The following is a 9,626-nucleotide window of genomic DNA, read 5'->3' on the forward strand; positions in this document are numbered from 1 at the left end:
CACCATGTAGCTCTCTCTTTTCTTTTTTTTCCCTTTTTTCATCTATTTACTAAATATTACATATATTCATTCTTATATTTGTTATGTAACTGAAAATTGAGCTTTGTAACCCTTCCCACTACCCATTCTTAAATTTCATTCTACTACAAGTGGCTCTTAATGTCCATATAATAAATAGCTTAACAAATAAATAAAGTTATTCTATCACTTTAAAAGAAAATTTAGTGTGCCTCTTAGAAAAATATATTGTGTAGAGTTTTTTTTTGTTACGTAGTGTGCCACTTCAAACCAAAAATTAGTGTGCTGATAACATGCAAAATACACTGTCTAAATAGTTTGTTTTCCATTTATTTTAGAGTCAATTATTTTATTTTGCACGATTACTGCTAGTACTTTGATGTGTTTCAGGACCATAAGGTGTAAAAAGCAGAAGTGAAGAAAAATGAGGAAAAGAAAGAAATCATGTGTCACAAGCCCAACGACCTTTAGCAATTTTTCTGTTCAAGAATTAGACTATAAAAGCACATGAGACACTCAGTTGCAAGGGGAGCGGAGTTTTTCAATTTCTGTTTTATTTTGTTATCTCTTTTGAACCCTAGCTGCCGTACAATATAATAGTTTCAAAACTATTGGTTCTCGGCAATTTTGATTTCAGCCGCTAACTCTTGTTATTACTTTGATGTTGCTCCTTTGATTTATATTTCGATCCATTCAATTTCAATTTGCGGTGCTTCTATTCATATTAATTCCATTTATTCCTTTATTTCAAGTGGTTCCACGTAATAATATTTTGATTCCATTTTATACTTTTGCTTCTTGAATTCCTGGAGCCTTTTCTTCAATTGGAATTGAATATCTACGTTCAAAGGTTCAAGAGAATTAATACTACGGTACTAATTGAAATTGCACACTATCACAGCTGTTCTTTCTTGCTTTCCTTTATTTAATAAAGTTTCCAACTATAACAGGTTCGGTTCCTTTCATTTACTTGCTTTGATATGAATTTATCACAAATAGGTTTAGATTGTTATTTCATTATGTCTGAGTAGTTTATTTTGAGTCCAAAACGAAAGGACCGTCGTACCGACGGAACTCATGTAACTGCGCGCCCCTTTTATTGTAACGAGAATTTAAATACTTTGTTTTGAAAATTCTGTTTTGTAATTTAAAAAGTCTACTACGAAAGTAGAGACACCGAGATATCGTTTACGCATCGAAAGAGCGAAAACGATATCCGACTAAGAAAATTCGGATTTTTAATTGAAAAGGTTAAAGCGAAAGCACTTCTTTTCTTTTAATTAAGAATTTATTGAATTAGAAAAATGAATTTTTAAGCCTGTAGTTATACGCTACGAAAGTAGGTTGTTACGCGCCGAAAAATTCCGACAACGTATTGCGAAAGCAAACAGAGTCTCTTTTTCAATATATTCTACAAAAGTTTTATTTCTCTCGTTACTATTTAATTAGCGCAAAATTTACGTGAGTGACGAAGGTCGACGGAAACCATCATTTTGGACTCTCCTTATCGTTAATTTATTAAAATCAATATTTATATTTTACGCTCGAAACCCAATTGTTTTGAATTTCGCCTTAGATAAACATAGAAACGACAAGAAGCGGTACTTGTTAAATTGGTCTCTGTGGATACGATACTTTTTATACTAAAACCGACATAGCCGTACACTTGCGGCCCTGTCATGTGCCTCTCAAAAAAAATTGTGTGTAGAGTTTTTTTTTTGTTACGTATTGTGCCACTTCAAAAGAAAAATTAGTGTGCCTCTCAAAAAAAATAAATTGTGTAGAGTTGAAAACCAATAGGTATTTTTTTTTTTTTTTTTGAAATCAAAGAAGGATTTATTAATGAATTAAGCCCTGGAAATACATAGAGTAAGCTTGGGGGGTACATAGTCCTTCCAAGTACTATTGGGCTCTAAATGAGCAAGTTGGGCTAAACAGTGAGCCACTTTGTTACTTAATCTAGGTGTAAACTGAAACGAATTTTGCTTTCCACCCTGCACGTTTTGCTCGCACCCTGCAGCCATGCCAAAAATTCCCTTGCGCAAGTTAACTAACGCAAGTGTAAAATTATGCGTGACTTAACTAACGCAGCGTGACTTAAGTCACGTATGTGTAAAAACCGTTTTTACACTTGCGTGAGTTAACTCACGCACCCCACGTGAGTTAACTCACGCTGGGTCTGCACAATAAGCTTTGTGCTTTTGTAAAGTAACAGTTTATGTATGTATGTATGGGTCAATGAGAGAGAGGATCATCATGTAAAGTGGAGTAACAGTGAATGCATGTGGCTTACTGTCAACACATTAACTAGTCGACATACCCGTGCTATAGCACGGGTAGCGCGGCTTCGCCGCGCTGTATGGCCGCGGCTACGCCGCGTGTCGCGTCTCGACTGAGCTTGGTATAGTATTTTTTTGTCCATACTGAAAATATGTAAAATATTTAAAGCATAATAATTAAATTTTAATATGAACAAATATATATATTAAATTTTAATATTGACGATATTAAAAAAACTAATAAATAAAAATAATCATAGTTTTTATTTACTAATATTTTTTAGTGTGAAAAATACTAATAAGGATCCCGTGAAAAATCATAACTAATGTATTATATAATATTGTTATCGTAAAATATATTTCATAAATAAGCATATGGTAACATATTGCCGTAAAAAAAAATACAGTGAGATATATTTTTGTTAATATATAGTCAATACACTCATATATATTTTATCAATATATATAGTTCTCAATAGATTTAATAAATTAAAATATTCTAATACATTCCCGTAAAACAAACATATACTCAATTTTTTTTTTATTAATATATAGTCCATACACCAACATATACTTTAATAATATATTAATAAAATTTCGGCAGTTCTTTAAAAAAAATTAAAACTTAGGCAGTCGCGGTGTTTAAATAGATATAAAAATTGAGATATTGAGATATATGTTTTTTTTTTTTGAAGAAGAGATATATGTTTATTAATATATAGTTTATTAATATATAGTTCATACACTCACATATATTTATCAATATATAGTTCCCATTTGATTTTAGAAATTAGAATATAATAATATATTCCCGTAAAACAAACATATACTCACATATATATTTTTATTAATATATAGTTCATACACCCACATATATTTTTTTCAATATATTCATAAAACTTAGGCAGCTGCGGTGTTTAAATAGATATATTAAGAAAATACTAATTAAAACCGATCACTCATTGTAGTTACTAAAATAAGTCCCGTGTTACAATTGTACACTCGAAGGATTTTTTTAGTGATACATTTAAAAAAAACAACAAAAAAATTGAAGTATAATTAATCATAGTATATTATAATATTGTTCTTGTTTTATAATTGAGGATATTAAAAAAGCTAATAAATGAAAATACATTTTATAAATAAATATATACTAACATATTCCCGTAAAAAAATATAGTGAAATTGGATATTAACATATACTAACAATATTTGATAATAACTTAGTTGTTAATGCCTCGGTCTTCATGCTTTTTGTCATTACTAAGATTCGAGTTTGTTAGTAGTAGGTCATGGTCCTAATATATGTGTAAACAAATATTGGATATGCACTCTTAAAGTACATTCAATGTCATAAAATATGTTTGCTATTTGTACTACTCCATCCGATCACTATTATAAGCTAAATTTCACCGTTTAGATAAATTGAATAATAATTAATGTATCTACTCTATAATATAAACTAAATACATTAATTATTTAATATATTTAAAAAGTCAAATTTTATTTATAAGTAATAATGAAATAAAATATATGTTTGCTATATTTTAACATAAAATATTTTAATATAGACATTGAACTAAATTATTGCTACAACTTTTGATGTACTATACTATTATTTGATGTAGTCATTTTTTCTGTTAGTGATCTACCCCACCACCTACTCTACCCCACCACCTTTTATTTCTTATTCTTCTCTAATTTTATATTTTTGGTTTTATAATTACATAAAATTACAATTATCGATTATAATTAAATTAAAATAAAGAAAAACTGAAAAAATATTTAAAAAATTTATTAAAATAATTTATTGGGATCCATTTCACTAAAAAGAAGATTAAAACTTCACTTAGTTTGCTAATAGAACGATATAATAAGAAGAAGATAGTGAAAAACTTGGTATTTTTTTCTGTGTCCAAATGAAATGAACCAAGTCTCTATTTATAGAGAAAAATAAATCATGAATTTTGATATAATTTTTTGTTTTTTTAAATTATTTTTCGACAAAATAATTGATTTACAATTATTAAAAAAAATTAAAAACCAACCAACCAATAGAAACCCAACACGCGTCCATGCTGTCCAGCTTTTTTGCTTTCTCTCTCCGGCCTCTGCTCCCCACTTGCGCTGTCGGAGAGTGTGATACACTTGCCATTTTTGCTGGAATCAGAACGCGACACATGGCACGGCTTCCTTTCAAACAAAAGGGCAATGAAATTCCAAAAGTACCCTTGATTGGGAGTAAAAAGCAACTGTGAAAATTAATAGAGTTAGGGACAGTTAAATAATTTTGCTAGTATGTTGTTTTGTTATATTGAGAGTAGATAATGCTTTTCACCACCATATACATGTACTCTCATGTAGTTAACTACACTGACATTGTTTTCTGTCCACATGGTTCATTATTGTTTGAGTTTGAAATAGCAACCACTATAAATTTTGACACCTAAGCTAATTTGCATGTGAGACTATTAAGAAAGTCCTTTCCTTTTTGTTCTTTATATATGTCCTTTATTGCTGTCGCATATGGCAGACAAGTGAAAACATGCAAATAAATAAGTTAACTAGCGTAATGGTCCAAGAAATTGAACTAGCGTGAGTTAACTCACGCACACTGCGTGAGTTAACTTGCGCAGCGTTAGTTAACTTGCGCAGCGCAACTTAACATTCGCAAGGGCAATTTTGGCATGGCTGCAGGGTGCGAGCAAAATGTGCTGGGTGGATAGCAAAAATCAACTGAAACACACATCTGTCTAAACCCTCACTGGTCCGCCAGATTTCCTTTAGGATAGAACCCAAGTAAGATCTTTCATTATCCATTCTTCGGTTAAGCTTGTTGATAATAGCTTCACAGTCACTTTCAAAAACCACGTTTCTGATTCCACAATCCAGAGCAAGATGCATGGCAGCATAAATAGCATAGGCTTCAGCGGTTGCTGCACAGTCAAAGCCATTTCTTCCCCTCGTTGCAGAAGCTATAGCGCGACCCTCCGAGTTTCGAATGATACAGTCGAGATCCCATCTGCCTGGAACTTGTAAGTTTGCATCACTATTTGCTTTATACATGTTAGGGTCTGGCTTCTTCCAGTGGGTTGGCTTTTCATGATTAGTTCTCTGATGGTTTGCTTGTTGGTTTGAGCTGTGCGGCGGGGGCATAGGGGTGTTATCTTGTTGCGATTCTGCTGCTTGAACAAAGGCAAGGAGGCTCGATTGAGCTTGTTGCATGATGACACATTCTGGGATGCAGAGATTTTCAAAAACTGCTTGGTTTCTCGCGTGCCATATATTATAGGTAAGAGCTGCAATTTGTACAATAGTGTAATCATCCTTTGTGGCAAGGATCTCATGAATCCAGTTGGTGAAATTGTTGTCCGAAATGTTTTGCATTCTGATTGATAATTGTGAACCAAACCAAACTTTAGAAGTTAGGGGGCATTCCAATTTAACGGTTACAATATAGTGTATGAATAACGAATATATGATCACTCAACATGAAAAGTTTGGGGAAAAAAACCCAAAAAGTCAGTCCCAAACTTAAACGTTAAAAATGTTATGCTACCCTAATAAATTCTATTCACACTAATGAAAACTAAATTGAACGTTTTATTTTTTTTCCTAATAAAATTATTGCCACTTAATGTAATAAAAAAAAAAATCTTGCCACTTAATATATGCATGGTTCTCCTCCTTCTTCTTCCTTTTGGTTTATCATATGATGATGATTCTCTCTCTCTTTTTGCTAATTTGAGATGGTTCTCCTTCTTCCTTCCTTTCATTTTATTTTTTTGTTTATATTAGATTTGCATTTACAGTTCATAATCTAGGTTGATATATTTCCTAAAAAAGGTTGATATATGAAGCTTATATAGTGTGGAAGATCATATCAACGGAGTGCATTATTTTATTGATTATTGATGTTGTTTTTTATTTGTTTAATTTTTTTGTTCAAATTTTATACATTACAATTAGAAATAAGTCTAAGGTTTTTGGAGGTTTGTTAGGTCAAAGTCACATTAAGAAGTCTAAGTATATGGTTTGGTTGACAACGATATGGTGCATTTGGAATAGGAAAATGATATATATAGCTACAAATATTATAACGAAGACATCACGATAGCAATCCTCCCTGCGGTGTTTTCAGGCAGAAAACTTTATGATTGGTTGCTTTGAATTCGTGAGAGTTTCGGGACACAATTTCTCGCTATTTATAGCAGTTCTCTTTGGAATATTATAATATTTACTTTCACTTGGAGGTGGTTAATGTGGCAAAATTGATAGATAAAATTGAAAGTATTGAAAAAAAAATATAAAAAAAATCAAAAGTATTGTTTGGTTATTAGGAAAGGGGGTAAAGACTCTTGGTGTGCTTTTTCTAATTGGTGAAATAATCATTCATTTTGTTAGAGCATGTAAAACTAGGTTTCCAAGGGTTTGGATATCTCTTATGCTCCATGTAATTCATTTTGATAGATAGATATACGATAGATGGTATTTTTTTTCATGGGAATGTTTTCACGAGAAACACAAGGATTGTATTTTTTTAAGCCTCTCCATTGCATTAGGAAAAATGTTTGGGTAGTGATAATCATGTTTTACCGTGAAAAAAACAAATAAAAAATAGTTTAAATGATTATGCATTTTTGTTTGTCTAAGAGAGAGTAAGTTTGGGGCTGGCAACTAAGTATGTTGCACGAGGGACAAAATAAAAGTGAATATGTGATAGAAGGTTACTTTTTGAATATGCACAGATTGATTTTCATTTTAATGGTATTTGAATGGTTAAAAACTATGGAATATATGTGATTCGTGAAGTACTTAATCGCAGTGATGTTAATAGTTTTTGTGATGGAAACACTCTGAGATTTAGTGTAATGTAAAATGTGTAGGAATGAGTAGAAAATTAGTGTGGGGTAAGTGACAAGTATTTTATTTTGGTTAAAAGCTTCCCTTTCTTTATTATTGATGTTATAATGGAACGGGTTTTTTTTTTTTTAATACGTACAAATTTTTGAAGCTAATATCTCACCTTTTTTTTTGTGGTGGCTGGGGTTCGAATTTCGGACCTTCCTTATTTTATGCATTTTCCATACCAACTAAGATAAGTTCACGATAACAAACTACTTTATCATAAGTGGATCCAATCTTACTTTTCCAAATATATGCAACGGTCCTAATACATGTGACTATGTATTGTGCTTGACCAAATATGCATTAGTAAAGTATCTCTCTAGCAATGATGACTGCAAAACTCAAATTATGAGAATATATCTGTCACTTTTTCTACTTCAAAATACAACAATCTATAAAATCAAATTTATCTTAAAGTATCATTCAATTTTTTTTAAAGGAAACAAATGTTAATTTAGTTAAAAACACAAACGTATATTTACATTGAATATGCACCAAAAACAATAAACACTAAAATTAGTTGGTGAGAGCGCTAATTTAGTTAAACAATCGTAGGTTGAGAAAAAAATTCTTGAAAACTATTTCAACAATCCTTTAACTTGACAAATAAAATTATTTATTTGATTGTTCAATATTAAGTCAAAATCTTAATTGGTAGATTTTTAATAAATTTCATTTCAACTTTCGTAATTAAATTTATTTTATCAAAACGATGATGGTATTTGATGTCAAAAAATGTGTCCAAGTAACTTTTTTTTTATTTTTTATACATTTGTTCAATCGCATTCTTTCATTTCTAAATGATAGTGTATTTTTTTTGGGAAAACAACGGGGATTTGACCAAACTTTTCTTATCATCGGTTGAACTTCAGATTATTATGTCCCCTTCCCCTAGAAATCAGAGAGATAAACTTTTTTTAATAGAATGAGATGTACCCAAAAAATGATAGAATGACAAGAACAAAAATATTTAAATAAGTGATAAATTGTATATGTTTTAGTGTTCAATGAACTAATATGTGTAATTAATGACGAAAACCACTATTTGTATTACAAAAATATATCTATGCTTTTTTTAATAATTAAAAAAAATCTCTATGTTATTCCCTGTTAAAAAACAAATATTTTGGTAAACAAAAAAATAGTTTATGGTTTTCTTTCAACAAAAAAAAAGTATATGGTTCATTAGTTGAAAAAATAGTGTTTGTAAACAAGAGATGCATAAAATATTAAATCATAAAAAATTGAAAACGAACCATTGTCATATTAAGATGGTCTTTTTTTTTGACCGAGTATTAAGATGGTCTTAATGTTGGTATTGTGGTGGAAAATATATGATTATATGTTTAGGGTTTATAAGGGATGAGGAAGTTCTAAACATTTTTTAATTTTTTTAATTATGATTTAAACACACTGTATGTCAGTGACATGTTTTATTCATTATAAATATAATTTTTTTACAGCTGGTATCCATTCGACACACTAACAAATTTAATTAAAATAAATATATTATATGCTTTAAATGTTTAATATTTTTTTCTTAACGTTTAGAATAAATAGGTTAGTATTTCCTTTTTAAACCAAAATTGAGTGTAATTAAATAACTATTTATAATATTATGGATTTTATAGAGGTTGAATTTTTAATAAATCAATTGTATAAATGTGGTTAAATTTTTTACTATTGAAGTCAAATCTGTATAATTATTTAAGTATGACGTGTCGTTCTATATTTTACTTTTAAGAAATTCTCCAAGTTCATAAATAAATAATATTAAGAATTTGTAATAGCCATCAAATTCAATAAAATTAAATAATAAATATATTATACCAAAAATTAAATTATATAAGAGCATCCTAATAAAACCCGTGCAACGCACGGGTTATATACCTAGTTACTTATAATTTAACAACAGAGGTTCATCATATTCATTTCACTTTCAATTTAGCAACAATATTCATCACATTAATTTCGTTCTTTTTACCAAAACAATAATATCCATAAATTATTCAATAAAAGCATTAAAAAAAAATCTGAGTTATAGTGAAGGAGTGAGAGGTTTGAAAGAGAAGAAGAGCGTGAATAGTTTTTTTTTTTTTTTTACTGAATTTGAAAGACAACTTTTATATTTAACTAAAGATATTTAAGTAATTTACTTAATTTTTTAAAGCGTATGGAAAAATGCGGCACATGTATCCTTAAGTAACAGCTAATTGAAAGTAACGTCAAAAAAAAAAAAACAGCTAATTGAAAGTATATTATTGTGTCACTGTTACAAGGAAAAATCTATATTTTAGATTTATTTAATAAATAATATATGTGTTTTATAGTATTATAGACCACATATATCAATTATTAAATTAATCTAAAAAATAATTTTTTTCCATAATGGTAACCGGAGGATGTATATATTTATTTATT

The sequence above is a fragment of the Medicago sativa genome, chromosome 4 (genome assembly GCF_051527215.1).
Source record: "Medicago sativa cultivar Bolivia chromosome 4, Bolivia_mono, whole genome shotgun sequence".
NCBI lineage: Eukaryota > Viridiplantae > Streptophyta > Magnoliopsida > Fabales > Fabaceae > Medicago > Medicago sativa.